At 42.8% G+C, this 19,936-nt stretch overlaps 3 long non-coding RNA genes across 3 annotated transcripts; 1 reads left to right on the top strand and 2 right to left on the bottom strand.

Annotated features, from left to right (window-relative positions):
• Positions 1 to 498: 498 nt before the first annotated feature.
• On the bottom strand, positions 499 to 1,429 carry LOC129383719 (uncharacterized). The gene is made up of 2 exons (XR_011892888.1): positions 1,300 to 1,429; positions 499 to 614 (listed from the first exon to the last, which is right to left on the bottom strand). It is a non-coding gene; the product is annotated as an uncharacterized lncRNA (long non-coding RNA).
• Positions 1,430 to 1,452: 23 nt separating this feature from the next.
• On the bottom strand, positions 1,453 to 8,170 carry LOC140216198 (uncharacterized). The gene is made up of 3 exons (XR_011892887.1): positions 8,083 to 8,170; positions 7,332 to 7,452; positions 1,453 to 1,966 (listed from the first exon to the last, which is right to left on the bottom strand). It is a non-coding gene; the product is annotated as an uncharacterized lncRNA (long non-coding RNA).
• A 1,303-nt stretch (positions 8,171 to 9,473) lies between these two features.
• LOC126540266 (uncharacterized) lies at positions 9,474 to 16,676 on the top strand. Its single transcript, XR_008614470.2, has 4 exons — positions 9,474 to 9,920; positions 12,158 to 12,349; positions 14,695 to 14,779; positions 15,641 to 16,676. It is a non-coding gene; the product is annotated as an uncharacterized lncRNA (long non-coding RNA).
• The last annotated feature ends 3,260 nt before the right edge of the window (positions 16,677 to 19,936 follow it).

The raw sequence follows: 19,936 nt of genomic DNA, 5'->3' as shown, positions 1-19,936 counted from the left end.
AATTGGAGTCATTCTCCATTATACCCTCAAGCACTTGAAGTAGACACTGCAATAACCCCAAGGGAGGGGGGACAGTAACGCAAAAACCTTATTGGGCTTGTAGTGCTGCTGAAGGATGCACACATACCATGTATGCTAAAATTCTCAGCAGACATACCAAAGTTTGTACGAGTTCGACTTTAGCTGGCTAAACTGAATGATTCATATTGAAGGCAATTCTTGCAACACTTGGTCAAACTGAATGAAACTGGACAGCACAATTAGCTGTGTTCATCTACCATTTATACGACTGCTGCCCCGAGCATTTTGCCTGTTACTTTGCCTTTCGTTTCTGTACTATCAAGTTCAAGTACACATGTACTTTATCACTGTACAAGTAGAATGGCTTCAAGGCTTTTCCTGGGCATTCAACAGTCACTATTTATTCCTATAAACCTTCCTGCATGTGAAGGCAAAAAAAACTTATTAATTCATGCTGGAAGTATAAAAAGACAGGTATTTGCACAGAAAATTTTTATTTTGAGCACCGAGGTTCTTGCTGATGTAGATATGGTGCTGGCTCCCTCCTTGCCCGAAGCATGTGCTTGCTGTACACAGCACCAGATGATGGCTTCCTAGGTCAAAAGATCAAATTGAAATAAGAGGCATTTTGTTTTAGCTCCGGAAAGAGAAAGCAGGATTGAGACATTAACATGTATAAAAAATACTTGCCTAAAGAAAAATTAATACACAAGCAAATTAACTAAAGAGGTTCACTTACAAGAGCAAAAGTATGGTTACGATGAAAATTACAAGGACGCTTCACTGCTCATTGAGGTTTCGGTTCAGTAGTTGTTGAGCCACAAGAGTTAGCATGCTACATCTTGCATATTATGTTTTGTAGAAGAATATTGCACTTTGAACAATGTTGTGCCTATTTAAATGTACTGACAAGGAATGCTGAAACTCCAGGCTAGTTTGGTCTGCACAAGATATGATACAGACACTGTACTGCATTCATTTAGTGTTGTTGTCACTGATCTCATGCACAAAGGTCATTCACACCTATCCTACATGAAATGCAGTTTCTTTGAAGCTTCATCTAGTCCTTGAATTTGCTGCATGCTTATGTCTAAGGGAATTTGTTTGGTTCCTTTTAATGTAGTACATCTAAGCAACTGCTATCAAATGCCCATAGTGTTCCCTTGCATGTACAAAACATTTTTGGCCCTTTCAATGCACAATACTCATTACATTTGACACTTGGGACTCGTGCAAGGCGCCATTTAGTATTATATGCTTGTCCACATCTGATAATACCTTCATAGCTGGGTCATTCCCATGCCAATTGCCTTGGTTATTACTGTGACCATCTCACACTTTTCCTTTAGAATCTTCTTGCCCACTTTTAAGGAAGCATCCCACGACACAATGTCTCCATCCTAGTGGTGCTATGTGCTAGTTGTGCTTATGTGCTAGTTGTAGCAGATGACGTCAACTGAAGGCCACTGAAGATAAAACTCTCTGCGAGAATTCCTTTTGCACAATAAATGCAAACAATACAGAATAGTCAAAATGTAGTTATCTGGCAAGACTGGCTGCATCTATCATCTTTGTTTGGTGCAATTCTGAGGTGGCTCCATGTTACAAGACGCTTGGCGATTATTGCCATGTGACTGTTCGGGACTCTATAAAACACAAGAATTGCCTTACTCCGGCCTTTCTCTTTGTGCAGCAGCCAACGTTATTATTCGTCCAATCGCACCGTGTACTGTTCGTGTGTCCATAGACTAAATTCTTCACCACATTGTTTTTGCGGTATTTCGTGAGTGACCCATGAACTCATCTTGGGGTGGGACTTCCTTGGCGTCTGCTTCTATCTCTTGTCGTCAGCGCCTCACACAACTGGATGCCACTGGCAATTCTTTTCCTAACCACGAAGAACGCATTCGTCTCATCACCTCTTCCGATTACGTTCTTTGGCCACCTAGAGAAGAGATTATAGGTGTCAACTCCTGTAACATTGTGGATGGCGGCGTACTCATTCTACCCTATGACCATACCCTATCTCGAGCAATTCTGATTACCCCTGGCCTTATTCGCTTCTCTGAGGGGTCTGCATTGCTTACTGCAATAAACCAAACTCTCGAACCACAACTGTTGCCTCGTGGATCAACTGTCACTTGAGCTGTTGACACTCATGTCGTTGCAATTGTCACGAAGACAGCTCAGTGTGTTCTTGCGTCTATTACGGTGCTCTGAACAAAATCGTGCGCAAAGATGTTTACCCCGTGTCACGGATGGATGATGCACTAGATTCACTCCACGGTGCTGAATAATTTTCTAGCCTTGACTTTAGACCAGGCTACTGGCAAATACCGATGTCCAAATCCGACAAAGAAAAAACGACATTTGCTACCCCTAATGGGCTCTACGAGTTCAGTGTGATGCCTTTTGGACTCTGCAATGTGCCTGCCACATTCGAACGCATGATCGATAAGTCTTGTGTGGCTTGAAATGGAAAACCTGTCTGTGCTATCTCGACGACATTGTGTTTTCAACCATGTTCTCGCAACATTTGCAACGTCTTGATGAAGTCCTTGCCTCTCTTGCAAATGCTGGCTTGCAGCTCAACACACGCATGCGCGCGCGCGCGCGCGCACACACACACACACACACACACACACACACACACAAATGCAGTTTCGCCAGCAAGGCCATCAAAGTTCTGGGGCACATAGTCAGCAAAGAAGGTATTCGACCGGACCCCGAGAAGCTTACTGCCATCCTCGAATTTTGTGTCCACTGCGTCAAAAAGACATGCACAGTTTTCTTGGACTTGCTTCTTCCGGCACTTCATATGCAACTTCGCTACGCTTACGTCCCCGCTCCATCAACTCCTCGCCAGTAATGCGCCCTTTGTTTCATCCGACGAATGTGAACATGCTTTCCTGCTTTTGCAACATGCCCTGACGTCAGACCCAGTACTGTGCCACTTTGATCCGACCGCGCCCACCATCTTTCACACCGACGCTAGCAGTCAGTCTCGGTGCCATTCTACTGCAATGTGACAACACATTCCGCGAACGAGTAATTACTTATGCTAGTCGTGCACTAACCAGTGCAGAGAATTACTACACCATAACCAAGCAGGAGTGCCTTGCTGTTGGGCAATGCAAAAATTTCGCCCATATCTTCATGGCCGCCATTTCACAGTCGTTACCGACCATAACACACTGTGCTGGCTTTCATTGCTAAAGAATTTATCAGGTCACCTGGGTTGCTGTGTGCTTCACCTACAGGAGTACGATTTCAATGTCACCTACAGGGCTGCAAAGAAGCATCAAGACACCAATGCTCTCTCTCTTGCTACCCTCTGAAGAATCATGACGAGTCACCATAACCTCTCCGTGATTGTGTACGTCCTGAGTCCTCTTCATCGGCTTTACCCATTGTAACCCTCGAATGGCTAAGACACGACAGCTCATCTGTCCTTGTGTCCCACCAACGCATCGACCCATACTGCTGAACTATTCTCCAACGCATGGAAGATTCTTCGTCACCTCCAAACGCCTGACTTCGTCGACAACTTAATCAATTCAAGCCGCACAATGAGGTTTTACATCGCAACATTTATCACATCGATGGCAACAAATGGGTCGCGGTCATACCATGTCCTCTGCAATGTGAGGTGCTTGAAGCCTTTCACGATCATGCGACGACTGGTCATCTAGGCTACCACAAGACTTACAACAGAATATGAAGTCGCTGCTCCTGGCCTGGCCCATCTTCAGCCGTTGCGAAGTATGTTGCACCCTGCGTTCATTGTCAAAGCCGCAAACGACCAACAGCTCCTTCTGGCTCTTTACAACCTCTGCCTTGTCCCGCTTCGCCTTTTGAAGTACTTGGAATAGACTTGTACGGTCCTCTTCCCACGACCTTACATGGCAATCGTTGGATTATAACGGCCATAGACCATCCAACACGCTATGCGGAGACAGCATCTCTACAATCCAAGACTGCTGCTGAAGTCGCCGATTTCTTTCTACACAACATTATCTTACACCGCAGCGCTCCGCGCGTTCTCCTCAGTGACCGCAGCAGTCTTCCTCTCTTCAATCTTTACCGAAGTTCTGTGCGCCTCTAACACAATTCGCAAGACGACTTCCAGTTACCATCCGCAGACCAACAGCTTGACGGAGTGTTTTCACCATACCCTCTCTGACATGATTGCGATGTACATCCGCCCTGGCCACACGAACGGGGATGCAATCCTGCCGTTCATGACATTCGCCTGTAACATGGCTACGCAACGTACTACTGGCTTTTAACATTTTTTCTTCATCTATGGCTGTTCACCAAGTTTCATTCCTGATGTATCATTCCTTTCGACTCCTGTACCCCCATCAGTTCCTTTCTTGGAACAGTTTGTGTCTCGCCTCGCGGAGTGCAGTCGCCTCGCCCCGCTTAACACAGGCGTCTCCCAGGACGCTCGCAAGTTTCGTTACGACTCGACCCACTGTCCTGTGACTTTTTCTCCTGGTGACGAAGTTCTTTGGACTCCTGTGTGCGTTCCTGGCTTATGCAAAAAATTTCTGGTGTTTTATTCGACTTTCCGCGGTCGTTGAGCAGACATCACCTGTCAATTACCATGTCTCGCTTGTTAGAACGCCACCCGATTCCCGTTGCTGTGGCACAGAGATAGTGCATGTCTCCCGCTTAAAACCAAATACTTGACGCATTTTATAGTACTTACGCGCAGCCAGGCGGCCGCTTCCACAGCGAGAGAAAATTAGCATGGGCACAACACATGCCTGACTTTCAACTTCATCATCTGCACATCTTTTTCATCTGCATATATCATCACTAGCAGCACAGTTTAATCCTCGAGGTAGTAGTCCGAGCTTGGCTGGAATAAATCGGTTCCTTACGATACACATATATATATATATTTCTTGCACTTCAAGAAACTTCGTTTGACCTCGAAGACTTGAGCACTGAAGTAATGGCGCTAAGTATATACAAGACCTCATAGTAGGAGACAGTTCAATTTCACAGCCTGAGTCCCCTTGCTGGTGTAATCTTCCTTCGTGTAATTGTCGCATACTTGGCTATCACTAACACTGCTTCGCCTTTCTGCAAAACTGCAGCCTCTTTTTTTTTCTGCTAGTCCGAGCATAAGTGCTGCCGCACATGACTGCTGTTGATTCTGATTTCGAGTGAATCTGGCTTGGCCTCATTATGGTTACTGAGTGAATTATAGAGAGAGAGAGAGATAGCAGAGAGGAAAGGCAGAGAGGTTAGCCAGACGCATGTCCGTTTTTCTACCCTCCACTGGAAAACGGGGTATAGGGACGAAGAGAGAGAGTGTTCCACAGCTATCATGCACTAAGATTTAAAAAAAAACAGTTCCGTTACTCTAAGAAAACCTAGTGCATATTGTTTCCAGTAAAGTGGAGTAGTAGCCAGTAATTCTTTCGTTACTGAGATTTAATTTGGTAATTACAATTATCTAAGTCGAGAAGTACTCTCATAATTTTCAAAGTGTCAATGAGGCATTTGTTGGCATCCCAAAATGACATCTAACTGCAGTGTTTTCAGCGACATACTAATTGCGTACAATTTTACCGACTGGAAAATAACCTCACGAACTATGAAAAATACCATGTGAGTGAACTCTCACCCGCATCATAAAGCAGTGCCCTCAAATAAGCTGATTAAAAGTAACTGCATTGCCTATCGCAAACCCGAAGAGACAGCGCACCACCTTGATAATGGTATGGAAGGAGCCCCAACAGCAGGTTTCGCAGCTTCTCCTTTCTCTCTACGTCACACTTATCCCTCTCTCAAGGCCGACTGATAAATGATAACAAAAGCAGCTTGATAACGCAGCCAAAGTGCAGCTCTGACCACACACGAAATGTGAAGAGCAATGTAATAGGCACAGAATGTTTCAAAATCCAGACTTTGCTCGCACCGCATCGAAAGAGTGCGGGCGAAGTTATATTTCGCACCAGAAACTTGCTTCGGACCAAAGCCAATATAAAGTGAGCGTTTTATTTTTCATGAAAGTGTACACGTGCTGCAAAAACAGGTTCGTGTCAACAAATAAAAGCGAAATAAACACACTGGAAAGCGACCAACTTGTAGAGAAAAGGCAAAACCAATGCGTTCACGAAATTAAATATACCACTTCTATGAGCCGAACTGGCAATCAGAATGTCGGCGCACACACACACACACACACACACACACACACCCACACACACACACATACAGACAAAAAAAAACTGTGCTCTTACTATCTATTAATTCGTAAGCTGCGTTGAACATCAGCCTAGAGGACGTGTTCAAATAGGTCTCCTTTTGCAGCTACGCAGTACTGTCTATTTTATCACACCTTTAGTGGCTTGCTTGATGACCGATGCCGGAATTCTATGGCAGACATCCGTTATCCTTACCTTGAACTAATGTGACGTCCGTCTAAGCTGACGTCCGGCACAATCTTTCACATAACCCCAAAGAAAGAAACTTAACGGAGATGTCAGGTGACCTAGCCGGCCTCTTTACAGACTCGTGCCTTCCAATCTATTTGAAAAGTAGCACCCAACCAGTTTCGTGCTCGGCTGCTGCTGCATGCAGGTGGCCCATCTTGCTGATACAGCAGAAGTGGAAGATGTGACAGCGGGACTTCGCTGAGAAACTCATCAACCACTCCTTCAAGGATTTCGTTCACATAACGCTGTCCAGTCAGTGCGTGATTGAAGATGGTACTGATTATTGCACTGGCGTAAATTCCAAACCACACATTGAGCGACCACTGGTACTGGCGCCGATTGCGCTGTACTTAATGTAGATTGGAGTCCCTCCAATAGTGTGCGTGAATGACAATGAATGTATATATGATGGCACCTGCACTGTTCTTTTGCGCAAACTCATCATGCCACAGGTTCTTAGTGTCAAGATGTAAAACTTACCAGACCCAGCTTGTCAGTTAACAATATACACTATAGAATTATGGTCTAAGGTTATCACTAAGATGAGTGCTAAAACCCCTTAATGCTTACATAGGACCAGAATTCACAAGTGGCTGTAATATCAACGTGCAAGTGCTCAGAGGGTTCCTGAAGCACTCTTGAGCACATGAACATAACTTCCAGCCGGGATATACACGTGCGATGGGACACAATGACTCGTTACAAAGCCATACACAACACCCTTTCTCACAAAACCTTATAACACTAGTAAAATTTGTTGGCCAAGTTACGATTTATCCTACTTTGAAGCAAGCACATAAAGAGAACATCCCAGTCTTCATCCACGATTAAATCACCAGTATTAAATGGACCCACCTTAAGGGTTATTTGGCAACAGCATGTGTATGTCCATGCTTGTATCGTTTATTGATTGTCCCGCTCTAGTAGAATGGACGACCACGCAGCCTGATGATGCACTTTGTAATGAAGCTTCTTTCTAGAAAATCACAAATACCGACCGCACACACAACCTTTGTCACATCTGCACAGAGCACTCGAGCGTTACGCTGCGGAGAAAGGTTACCAGAGAATGGCTGTTGACAGCGCAGCTATATTGCTATGTAAAGGCTCATATTACTATGTAAACGAACGCTTTTTCCCGCGCGTTTAATGACGCCGCAAACCACCCATTTAGCGACTTCATTCACTACCGCCCTTAGTCGGCGGACGGCAGACCTGAACCATGTGTCAGGAATGTGCGTTTACATTGCGAGATAAATGATGAATACTCCTTATTTTCTCTAAACAAGTGCGCGCACATGCCGCACTTGGGTCATCTGCCATTTACACATTCTGCCGTGTAGCAGCACCGTTAACCAGGTAATGTTACGTTTAAGTGATTGTGAAAAAGGCTCTTACAAGTTTGAAGGAACCTAAGATAAACAGTGTCGTCTAATATGCGTTCTCGGCGCTAGTACACTGTAGCACTGGCTGATCGGTGCGGCGGTCCGCGGGATGCGTCACAAGGAAAATAAGCTGGTAAGGAACATGGAAATGAAGTATCAGGCAGCCGAAAGCGTAGGTTTGCATAGTAGAGGCACATCGAATGAAAAAGTGAAGTACTTACGATAGCTTACGCTAGCACAAGCCCCAAAAAATAAACGATCCACATCTTTGTCCAGTTGTTTGACCGTAGCTCACCTTTGAGCTTGCCATTCTGCCGCCAAAACCAAAGACGGATATGACATCACGGACGCGAAAAACAAAGAATGAATGCGACATCCCGGACGTGACGTTTGGGTGAACCTAACGCCTGCGTTCCGTCGACCGGGTGAACGCAGACACTTTCTGAGAAGCGCGGCAATGGCTCTGACGGTACCTTGCAATCTACGGCGGTGAACGAGTATCTAAACGCGAGTGGCATTCCTCTCTTGCTTGCGTTACGCCTGTGAAATCCGACAGCGGTGGCAGCATGTCGTCCGATCCGCCTTCAACTGAACGCTCGCCGACTGATGCGGAAGGAGCGGTTTGCCTCATGCTTGCGGTGCGCCTGTACCTCACAGCGGTGGCAGTATGGCGTCCGATCCGCCTTCAACTGAACGCTCGCCAACTGGTACGGAAGGAGCGGTTTGCCTCTTGCTTGCGTTGCGCCTATGAAACGTGACAACGGTGGCAGCATGTCGTCCGATCCGGCTTAAACTGAACGCTCGCCGACTGGTGCGGAAGAAGCGGCTTGCCTCGTTTCGCAGGGGCCATCAAAGAAAATCGTGAAGCTCACAGGCGCCCGGAAACTCGCCGACCTTCACGAAAGCCTGCGGACGGGAGGGTTCGTGTACCTGATGACAGGCAAAGATCTTCTAATACAGGTGAGCGTAAATGTACTGCGCGTTATGGAGCGCAAAGAGGATTTGGTCATTGTTTGGTTCATATGGGCAAAGTAGCAACAGTATGCGTAGCGGAAATGTCGAGCACAATTAATAACTGTTCGGTTGCCGCGCGTTGAACTGGCAGATCGAGTGTTACGAAATTGCTCTGTGTCACTTCACTGTGCTGCCAACTACTAATATTTTTGTGTCGTCGCAGCCAATGCACTTGACCTTAAATTGAGAAGTGTAGTGCATACTTGCCCGTACGAACACAACGTTGCTCAACTATAATTATTGGCGTGTCGAGAAGCCGCAAGGAAACTAGCCTTTTCAGGACTTCCATCTTCTGAAAACTTGTGCAGTTGGTTTACTACTGATATTGAGGTCAGGTGTGCAATCGCTTCCCTATCTCTGGTAGGAGAGGGAGTAGTAACAGCTTCAGTCAATGTAATGGTGCTTTAGTTAGCATAACTGGTCGCAGTATGCCATATTCTGCAAACTTCTGCAACGTTTAACTAATAAAACAGGCAAGGCGAGGAAAACGGACTTGTTGTTTGCCTGTTCAATCTTTGTCGTCATTTTTGCGCTGCAACATTCACGCAGCAATGAAGTTAAATTGAACCAACTGAGGAAAAAAAATTGCTGGCATGTTCAGCAATAGGACTATGAAAACCCTGGGCAATCAGCAATATGGGTCTATCTTTGTGAAATCATCTGTTCTTATACATTGATGGTTGCTGACATTGCATAAATAAGCTTAGCCTTGTTAGCTTAATGCGTCCTGTACTTAGATCACATATGGGCAGCAGGAATAGTGCTGTGCTGTGCTGTGATGGCTCTAAATAACAAACCTGTTTGGGACAGTACAGCAACCATAAAGAAAGGCTGTTTAATTAATCAATGCCTGTTCAATGTCCACAGCTTCACTTCTAATGTGCAAAACTATTGATAAACCATCTGGGTGTGCTTTCAGATCTTCCAACGACCGGTTGCAGTGCTACGTCGACATGGGTGAAAGCACGACGGTGTGTGATGGAGCATTGATTAACTTGGTTGTCTCCCCAAGCCACTCCGAAGCATCAGAGGCACAAAAAAAGCCGTATGCACCCGATCTTATTTAATCTGTACTCATGCTATAACTCTGTATAACATTAAAACCTGTCGTATGCTGGAAAGCTATAATACCGGTATTTGAGCAGTACTTTAAAGAGCCCTTCACCAGGCCACATAGCTAATTTAATTATATGCTGGAAGTTGTTAGGTGCCCTCTTGGGAGCATTCTACTGCAGAAATTTTCAAATTGGCTCATTAATAGCTGACATAGAAATATTGCAGTTCCGCAAACCCATGATTTAAAGAGGCGAGCGTCACAGCCAAAAAGAACGCTTGGATGCCCCTTGCCAAGCCACTAGTGGAGAAAAGGCTGCATGTTGTTCCATACATGCATGAAGTGGCCCACGATTTAAAGAAAGTGGCCAGCAGGTACAAAGTACCTATTATTTTCTTGGGTCCACGGAAGCTTACTGTCCTGTGCCCACGCACCTCAGACCAACAGAAGCTGACCCTTTGTGGTAAAAATCATACAAGGCCATATGTGACTTGCGCAGTCGGTATGGTGTACGAAATTCCACTTAATTGCGGCAAGGTCCATATCAGCCAGACAGGCTGTTGCACCAACGATTTGGCAAGGGAACATGAGCTGTCTGCCAGGAATAAGATTAATGCACATTTGCCTATGCACTGCAATTACCGCACGCGTGAGCCATATCTTTTCCATATCCGCATTCTTGGTAAAAGCAAAGATTGTCTGCATGAGAATTAATGGAGGCCTGTTTCATCAACATGAAATGTGACGTCTATGCCAGTGATACATCTGTGGCTTGAACTGAATTGAACGATAGTTTCTGCACTGTATGACTGAATAATAATGGGCAAACTTGTTTGAGTATTGTGTGGAAACATATGTGCGCACATGGCCACCTTCACCTATAAATATGAACCTGTTTGCTTTCAGTAAAGTAGTAGCAAGTGACACTCATTCCTGTCCTAAAGCTTTTTTCTGCCCCTGGTTGTGTCTTAACTTTGGGGAATAAGCTCATGAGAATTTCGTAAACAAATAAATGCATGCCATAGGGGCAATTCCACTATGTAAAAATAAAACGTTTTTTCCCCCTAATATCTTTATGTATCTATATAGTCCTAGTTCCACTTTTGTAGCATACCACTGTCCTTGTTAAATATTGGAATGCTCTGCTACTAATAGATATGACAAATGAGGTGTATTTATGAAAACATAAAACAAAAAGCTGCAAAATATTTTTTTTAAATTTTGTGCAGTCTAGACAGCCCACATATAACTGATGATATATGAAGAGCTTAAGAAGCACAATCATGTTTGTGACTCCTCAATCCTTCCATATCACCTTTCAAAGTCTTATCTGACCTTGACATTTGTATCTATCGCAGTAGCTCAGATTTATGTAATCCTGAGGGAAAATTTGACTTCCTGTTTGAAATAATAGCCATGTTTCACAAAAAAAGCTTATAAGCAAAGGCACCAAGAAGTTATCAGAAAAAATACGTTCATTGAAATATTAATTCATTAGCCACCAGAAATGTGATAGGGAGTTAATAATGTTTGGATAAACACAAGCGGTCTAGTTTGTGTATTTGAGAACCAGGATCTTCTAGTATATTTTTGTTCTATCAAATCATCCTTGGCCTTTATCTGACCTGCTTTTGTTCTCTGTTTCTGGCCCCAAGACAATGCTAGTCTGGACTTGGCACTCTATGGCCCAGTATTTGTCCTTCACAAAGCAATACCCCTGTAGACGATGTAGCTAGCAACAAGTTTTCCTCAGAAGGAATGTTTGCAGGTGCGTCACTATGGTTGCCTATTTCACCTTGGTGGGGGAGCTTTTTGCTCATGGTACCAATGTCTGTGAAGGGACCAATAATGCACCTTCCTTGTGCATGGTACCAATGCGAAAAGGGGGAGAGGGATCATGGTGTGTTGGTAAGGAGGTATCTGTATAGGGGGTGATAAAATTCCTCTTTAAATTTCGTTTTAACAGCCCATTCATGCTGTAACGAGTCAGTTGTCTCAGTCAGTGATTTTTGCTGTTCGTACATCATTATCCTTGAAAAGCAATGGGCTCCATTTGCCATGGCAAATGTGCCCATATTTATCAAGAGCCCTTCCTGTATTCTTAGCGCGTCACTAACTATATAGTAGGTAAATTTGAACATGTGGAGTGATAGTCTGTGATACCACATCTTTTGTTTTTCTAGCACTGGATTTTGTTGTTGATTTCAATGAATACTTCTCTTTTTAAGGCTGTCTGGTAGTGCGGTTGGACATGCGGAGAATGCAGTCAAAGGACAGTGCAAGGAATTGTCAACGTACACACTGCCTCTGATGCCCATTGACGTTGCTGCACACCTCTGAAATATTACAGCAGGAGGCGTGCCTGACAATCTTCAAAAGAAAATTGAATGGATTGCCTACAATTCGTCATCTCAGACAATGTAAGTCACAACAATTACCTGGATGCATTGGTCAGCAAAATAATGAGAACACACTCACAAAAATTCTATTCAGCTGGGTTCATCGGGCTAAGACCTACAGAAATTCGTCTCAGTCGGACTCACTGAGACTCACTTTCGAGATCAGTCTGAGTGAGTCGACTCATGCATCAGTTTGCCAACCTATGCCAGATGTAAATAAAGTTGGGATAGATTGTACTTAATGAGAATTCATTCCACAGTAAATGTCCCAATTATGTTCAGTCGTGTATTTTTCCCAACCTTGTATTGCAATATGCATGGTAAGCACAATGTTAATTAGAAAGCGTATTACCCTCCATTCTTATGCGGTTATGTCACTAAGGCAAGTGGGAGGTGTCTATAATCAAAAGAAGTTTTTGTTGTCTAATTCATGATTATAACTTAGTTGCTGCATAGTTCCCCTTGAAAACGCTCGATAACCGAGGGAAAAAAAATTGTTTTCCTAAAGCTTTGCATTGGGGCAGTGAACAATGTCCAAATTGTGTAGTGCCTTTTTAAGTGTTTAGCAGTGTATATAGCATTGTTGGTTCGAAATGTTTTTATCACTGATACATCGTTGACTAGTTCTGGATTACAGTTCACTCATGACCTCGAGATTTAAATATTCAATGGCAATGTCGACATTGCAGCCCTGACCCCATTTTCTTTATTCTGGCTAACAACACGAACCCTGACACTAGCAGCGCTACATTTTATGCGGGTATACAAATACCAAGTGAATTGGATGGAAAGACAGTTGTGGCTAGATGAATTGGTACAGTGCTGCGTGTTTCATGTGAAATATGGGGGTTCGGTTACCACCAGCAGCATTTCTTCTACTTCCATTCCTTTTCCTTCACAAAAAAGTCATGAAAGCTACAGAAAGGTTAACACTCAGTCATAATTTATGTCATGCTTCAATGGAGCAATATCCTCCGTGGTTTCCTTGCCATGAGTCTTGGGTTAATGAGTGGGCGAGGGCGCTAGAATGACGCGTTGAATAAAGCTTCTTTAGCTGCTGGTTACAGTTCTTATAGGTAGTGTACACCACAAAGGTAAACGGTACATAGACAGAAGTGCCGACTGTCAACTGAGATGTTATTATTCGATGTGCCGAATTTACACAAGCAAGTGAAAGAGCTATCTGAAAAACATTAACTTCTGAAGATAGAACAAGAAAAGCAGTCGAGTGGGCAAAAAATGAACTACGCTGGAAATTGAGATACAAAAAAAATATGATTGCATCACAAATACAGGCCGTCCACGTGACTTCCAAAAAAACTTTAGCTCTTTTTCTGATAAGGCAGTCAGAAAGGTATCTGCAACGTCAAGCGCAAGATGTGGCATGTTGAGTCCACATAAAAGGTTGTGCACAAAATTTCTCTTTCATGCGGCGCTTGTCATGGGGCAGACTGCCAGATGCCTTCATGAGAGGTTGTGCGAACATGCATATAATGTGCGCAATGACAGAGAAAGTTTTTTTGGCACATCATACTAGCATGCGTGGCTGCACTCCTTTGTTTGAAAGAATGTCAGTTATTCACAAGCACAGGGATGGTCTTACCCATATCATACTTGAAGTAGCACAATTGGCATGGGAGCAGAGTGCATGCATCAGCAAGCCATCCATTGCGTTATCAGAAAGAGAGCTCAAGTTTCTGGGAAGTCAAACCTACAGCGAGCATTTTTTACGCAACTCTACATTTCTTCGTGTGCCTCTTGATGGTCTGCTTTGTTCTCCTTTTTAGTAGTTATTTTTCAGATAGCTGTATCACTATTGTGTGTATTCAGCAATAAAACCTCCATTGGTAGTCAGTGCTTGTGTCTACGTCCTCGTTTAACCTTTGCACTGTACACTCATGATAATGGATCAACAACTAGCTTAATAAGCTGCCCTTGTAAATTCTTATAGGAGATGCTCCTTCAAGTTTGTATTCATGGCTAATTTTCCCTTGTGTGCATGTTTTAGTAATAAGCTAATTTGAAATATTAATTAAAACCTTTTATAACATCTTGTTTGGTGAAAGTATTTTAAGAGTTTGTAAACTCTGGTCATGATTATCTGTTTATCTTGGCTATTGCAGGACAAAAGGATTAAGTGTTACCCCTGTCCTGTGTCAAATCCATCTGATCAATTCTCTGACCTCGGTCTTGTCACGCACCTAATGCTTTCATGGTGCAGTTTGCTTAAATTCTCCCATCTGATGACTCACGGTTCAACTGTTTGATATTATTTCATGGAAATGGTTGCGCTTCAGTACTGTTGCATATTGTTTCTTGTGTATTGTTTGATGTCGAAGGTTGATGCATGCTTTTTTAAACATCAGGTACCCAAATAAATTGTGCAATGTTGCTGCAAGGAGCCTCGTAAACCAGTACCCAGCACTGAGGGACACATTGCACCTTGGCCATGTAAGAGCATTTTCTTATAACTTTTTTTTATTTCTTTTGCACTTTTAGATGTTAAGCGTATCCAGGCCAAGGCAGCCGCATTTCGATGGGGGCATAATGCAGAAACACCCGTGTACTTAAATGTAGGTGTATGTTAAAGAACCCCAGGTGATCCGAATTTCCGGAGTGCCCCACTACGTCATGCCTCTTAATCAGATCATGGTTTTGGCGCATAAAGCCCCATAATTTTTTTTACATTAAGCATGCTGCCAAAGGCTTTCTTAGTACTTTGTAAAGTTTATGGCCATCCTTGCTTGCAGCTGTTCAGGTCTGTGTGCTTGTGATTGAGTAGAGATTTGGTGGTTTTAAAGCTTTGCAGCTTAACTAAATATGAAGATATCAACAGCACCTCTGCACCTGGCATGCATATGGCCACCTCTTGTAAAATTAATTGCATGCTCAGCTAAATATGTATTTGGTTAAATAATATATTTTTGTACCTGTAGCCGTTTTGACCAACACCAATACTGAAAGTAATTCTCAGATATTGTGTTGGAAGGTGCGCTAAAACAACTCACTTGGTACATTCTGCAACATGAAGGAAACAGTGCAAAAAGCAAGCTAAGGTCAGGGCAACTCCACGTTTAACTGTACTGTGTTTGCAGTTTTTCAAAACCTGAAAACTGGAAGTCATTGAACTGATTATTCAAAAGAATAGCGCAAAGTAGCAGGGACAAAGACAGAGGACGACGAGAATATTTTGAATAATCATGATTCTTTTGAATAATCATGACACACCAACTAGCCCAGCTTTCTGCTTTGATTGCAGTCATTGAACTGTTGATTAGGTATGTAAAGTCAATTGCTTTCATTTCATTCCAGTTCTCATGGTATATGTGCCTAAGAAACAAGTACAAAAACATGCGAAAGTGAATGCCACCAGGATGCCCTGAAGTCGATGCAGAAGTGAAAGCAAGAAAGGCAAGCGAAATTGTGACACATGCTCAAAATCTGGATTTTGAAGACGGGTGATCAGCTGCAAGTTTGCATGCATATTTCACTAGATAAACTGACTCTCCTTTCTTTGTTATGTGGCTTAGTTGAAACATTTAGTTGCTTCTCTTGATGTACTTGTTCGTTTCATTTACATTTTTTCTTTAAAAAATGCAAACATGCAATCCAGCTATAGCAACTATATCTGCAATGCTGTCACCAGAGATTTTGTAGGCGATCAAAGAACCAAAATATCATATCGCATCGCCACCTTGAACCTAGAGTGAAACATTAGTTCAAGATGTAGTGGTAGGTGCATTTATAGACTAGTAATACAGCATTCATACTGTAATGTATATTGATATACATGCTAAGATGTAGCGAAAATTGTGTGGCTATGCTGCTCTGACACTTCAGTTGTTTTAACCTTTCATTGATGAGTTCTGCATACAGCATACCAAAAAATTATAATTTTTCTTGCTGATTTTCGGCATTGAGTAAGAAGTTTCTTGTTAAATGTATTGAGCCAACACTGAATGACTGGCAGCTAGTGTCATTTGTCGGTTTAGAGCAGAAACACAGGATGGGAAAAATAGACATGGGACTCGTTTTCTTTGGAAAGCACGGTCAGGGGAGACAGACCAGTGCAAGATCTGTTGTAGTGACCTCAGACACACAATGCAAAGAGCTCTCTGTATAGATTCCAAACGCAGCCATATGTCGCTTGGGGAGAAGCCCACTTCTTCCCCTATACTATAAAGGAGTTTCTACAAAATATCCTTTATTTTTGTTGATTATGCTTATTCTCAATGTCTTTTGCACATTTAGGAAAATAATTTGTTTTGTATTTATATGCGTGGTCATTAAAGGGTTAGACAAATAAAGTGGTTCCAATGAATGTGAATGTATAACTTTAGCGACTCTAGTCGCAATGTGTTGATCATTCCACAATCTTTGTGAGAGCACGAAACAGGAACTAGGCAGCATGAAAATCACTCAGCAGTACCAAGAAGGAAGCTTCAGCGCTTATACAGTACTGCAGAATACACTTCTTCTATGCTGTACCTGTGGTGTCCTTATTATTATGTGGTCTTGATTCCACTATGGGGAAATAACTCTGCTTTGCAAGTGCATTGCAGTACTTTAGTACTTTAACTGCTTGCTGCAAAAGGAAAGTGCCATTAGAGTATTACATAAGGATCATGTGTTATGAGGCAGTTGCTAGACGTGGTATGTCACAGCACTGAGTTGCCGGCGGCCATTATAATTAGCTGTTTTCTGTGGCATTGTTAACTTGACAGAACATAGTGAGCATTATTTGATCAATAAACAATACTACATAATTCTGGCCCTTATTTGGAACTTTGTCTCATCTCTGTGATGCGCGCAACCCGCTTTTGATGTTACTGAGATGGAGTGATTCCTTGCAAAGCAGCAGGGTAGTTCTGTTAATGATGCTGTCATTCACACTTACGCAAATTGTTTAGTAGGCATTAGCTCAGTGCTATTCCCCCATAGAATCACAGCTTGCATTTCATTCATGTATAATAGAAACATTCTGTAGATTTCATGTGAAAATGTGACATTGGAGGGCATTATGCTATAAGTTCACAGCAGTGAGCCCCATTATTGGAAGACAGCTGTTGTCTCAAATTACTTACAGCAAAGTGAAGCCATGTACATTCTCGCCTTAACTACTGCAGTTTAGTATGGGCCACAATGACCAAAACAAACATAAATAAGGTTCTCGTATTGCAAAAGAAAATTGTTCGAATAATCGCTAATGTTGATAATACAACTACCTCCAAATGTGCTTTTGAAGCACATAACATTGTCCGCGTCAATCATTTGTATAACTTTAAGTTGTTACAAAAAATTTATTTCTCAATGGCATCCACTGCCGATTTTTATTCTACTCTGGCATCTTTGGACATGCGTCGTGCTAACATACTCACAAGACCTATTAATACATAGATTATACCATGTTTTCGCGCTAATTATAAATTGCAAATGTTGTCTTATAACCTGCCCCATGTTCTAAAAGGGTATACCAAAGCTGAGCTGCGGAAATATTTTGTTGAAATGTGATTTTATGTTTTGAAATGTGATTTTATGTCTTTGCTAGTAGATGCTGCATGTTTGCTTGGTTATTACTTTTATTATTTCTGAACATAAGTGTGACCATTTCAGCATTTCGATTTTACTGTTCAAATTTTGTGCAAAGATTATTAGACTCTGTATGCATAAATAGTGAATGTTTCTCTTTATTGAATGTGACTATTCTATATGTGTCTGTTGAAGATTTCCTGCACCACTCGTGTGCTACTGCTTGTAGGGGTTTCCTGGACACAGTCAAGCTGTGCAGGAAGCTTTTTGCCAAAAACCTACCCTCCAGTTGAATCTGGAAAATGAACTTATATCCTTATACTTATTTAAATATGTTCTGCCTATTGTGTATCCACATGTGTGGGCTTGTGATATGCCCTGATGGCAAGGCCATTTGTGGTTCGTTCAAAGAGAACATTTACGGATGCATTATAGCTATTCTCAGGCTCCTCTCTTCCTGCTGTAAACTGGATTCTCTGCTTATAAGAAATAAGTGTTCCTTGTGATTACTATATGTGCCCTTGCTAAAGGTTACTGTGATGTGTTCATGTTCTTATTGAATAAAATGTTTACAAAGTTTTAACAGTTGTGCTGTTCTTTCAGATCTTAACCGGAGCAGGCAGCATTTCACGCAAACATGGAGGCAGTGCTAATGGAAACATTTAGGAGGTGAGACAACAGTCTTTTTTGACAAATTGGGTGAAATGATGGCCAAGAAGTTGCACTTTTGAAACATGGGATGTACTTACTATGCCGGCACCACGGGGATATTGAACTGGCGCTATTTATAATGTCCGGTTTTGCATTTATCTGGCCTTTAGGCATATTTCTTTTTCTCCATTAGCATCGATGCTGTATGATTGCTTTGTTTTGGTGAGATTGTAAATTTGTCGCTTAATATCAATATTGAAATTTAATTCCTCTGTCCATGTATGCCTCTATGGCATATCGAAATAAATGAGCCCTTTGTCGTGGCAAATGATTAAATCCTTATTCAAATGCCTGAAATGCTAAATTACCTCATAATCTGAAGTGAAGGCACTGAAATGACGGAGGACAAAGAAGAAACACACACACACACACAGGGCGCCACTTCCAACAATGTTTAATCAGGAAAAAACGCCATTGATTTATACTAGAAGCGCAATCACAGTTTCTCAGGGTGCATTCGCGTTCAGGTAAAGCAGTTCTTTGCATAACATTGATATGGATGCAACACTTAGGCAGTTATCAGCTGTTTCAATGATTCTTTTGGCCTCAATTATTAATCTAACCCATTTGTCACGGCTTCTGGCAACCACAGCGCAGGCGTGGAAGTCTGGCTTACATTTGCAATTTCTACAATGAATTGCCAGGTGGCCCTCCCTCCCATTGTTCACTTTGTTAATGTGTTGCCTCAGCCTGTCATTCAGGCACTGCTCTGTTTGGCCCACGTACTTTTTACCACAATCTAAAGGAATCTCATAAACAACTCCTGCCTGACAATCTTTGTATTTGTTATCGTGTTTAGTAGCACAGGCCGGTGCCTTGCGGGAATAAGGGTTGGTCGTTCTACAGAGCTTAGAGAGCTTGCACGGCGCAGAAAACACGACATTTATGTTAGCTCGCTTCGCAGTCTTTTTCAAATTATGCGACATGCGGTGTATGTAGGGTATGACAGCAACTTTTTCTTTTTCGCGGGGCGACTCCTGGTCCAGTTGAAGGATTCGCGACTTCTTCAGGATTGTTTCCGCTACGGACACTAAAACAGGTTGCGGGTAGCCTGCCTCTTCCAGGCGGTCAATCTGCTTAAGAAAACTCGCCGCAGCTCGATGTGGACAGGACTTCTTAGAAACATTCAGCAGGCACAAGTCACCCCGCGAAAAAGAAAAAGTTGCTGTCATACCCTACATACACCGCATGTCGCATTTTGAAAAAGATTGCAAAGCGAGCTAACGTAAATGTCGTGTTTTCTGCCCCGTGCAAGCTCTCTAAGCTCTGTAGAACGACCAACCCTTATTCCCGCAAGGCACCGGCCTGTGCTACTAAACACGATAACAAATACGTAGATTGTCAGGCAGGAGTTGTTTATGAGATTCC

This window comes from Dermacentor andersoni, chromosome 2 (assembly GCF_023375885.2).
Source record: "Dermacentor andersoni chromosome 2, qqDerAnde1_hic_scaffold, whole genome shotgun sequence".
Lineage (NCBI taxonomy): Eukaryota > Metazoa > Arthropoda > Arachnida > Ixodida > Ixodidae > Dermacentor > Dermacentor andersoni.
This window is presented reverse-complemented; position numbering and strand designations above follow the sequence as displayed.